We start from the raw sequence: 1,265 nt of genomic DNA on the forward strand, positions 1-1,265 counted from the left end.
CCTGTGTCTCTTATGAGATCTATAAGGATTTTCAGTGTGGCTACTTATGTTGGAAAAGACAGATGTGACTAGCAAATGGGTGTGATGTAAGCACCTGAATGGTTCAGACATATTCCTCTCACATGAAGTCCCTGGTGAAATGGAAATTTTAAATGGACCATTTAAGGAATATTGGGCAAACTTAAGTAGGGAATATGTTCACATTGCATCACCATGCAGAAGACCACCTCCAAAGCACCTACCTTCTTAAAAATAGGAGAACTGCATTTCCAGTCTCAGGAGTGGAAAGCTTTCTGAGGCTTAGAACACAGAAGGTTTGCTATAGGTTATATCCAGCCACAGGTCATTTCCATCAACTTTAGGGCTGGCAAAACTCTTCCAATGGTGGATTTGAAAACATTTAAATAATTCAAGAAACACCATATTTCAGTCTGGGATTAACATTGGATGGGAAGTGAGTTCAACAATCTTTTCGGCAGGTCCAACCTAAATATTGAGTGTAGAGAGCTGGCTGGAATACAAGATGATCATTCGGGAGAACTGAATTGTGTTTGGGCCATGATGTGAATGCCACCACTCTTACTTTAAATATTATGAAGTGGGCCAGATAATTTAAAATCCATGGTTTCAAATTAAGAGTATGTAACCAAAGCAGAACTGGTCATAGAGAATAATTTATGCTATCAGCCAGGATTTGCAGCACTGGTTTGCCTCTCTACCTCCTTCCTGTTCCTTAAACGACGACTAAATGTTCCTAGGACATGTTCATAGCCTTCAAAAGACCTGGGTTCTGATGACCAGATCCCTTCTGGGAGCTTCTTGCCCTCCTTCAATCACGCAGAATGTCCAGCTCCGTCCTCTGAGAGTTACTAGGTTCCCTCAAAGCAAATCATTTCCATGAACAGCTTTAACACAGCAACTCACCCCAGTGAGGTTCTTCCCGAGCCTTCTTTAATAAGCTTATCCTCCAAGCCTCCAAAGGAGAAAGATTTTTTTTTAACTGAAATCCAATTTATCATAATCACATATGGCTCTCAGGGGGGATTTTTGAAGCCATGGTTTTCGGGTCTCCCCATGCAAGAACCAACTGGATTGTTTTTCTTGTACAATGGTTGGTTGATTTGGTGAACAGTAGCATTGCCTCATAACTCAAGCTGGCAAGAAAACGGCTCTTACGTTTTGGGTTTTTTTTGTTGTTGTTGTTTTTTTTTTTTTTGCTTTTCTTGGGTCTCAACTAATGGTATGAGCAAAGAGAAAAGTTGGTG

The 1,265-nt window shown here is 40.7% G+C and overlaps 1 long non-coding RNA gene across 1 annotated transcript in view; it reads right to left on the reverse strand.

Annotated features, from left to right (window-relative positions):
- Positions 1 to 1,265, reverse strand: part of LOC120859507 — a 3,540-nt gene that overhangs the window by 598 nt on the left and 1,677 nt on the right. The gene's annotated exons all lie outside the window — the stretch shown is intronic.

The sequence above is a fragment of the Oryx dammah genome, unplaced genomic scaffold, assembly GCF_014754425.2.
Source record: "Oryx dammah isolate SB20612 unplaced genomic scaffold, SCBI_Odam_1.1 HiC_scaffold_1326, whole genome shotgun sequence".
Lineage (NCBI taxonomy): Eukaryota > Metazoa > Chordata > Mammalia > Artiodactyla > Bovidae > Oryx > Oryx dammah.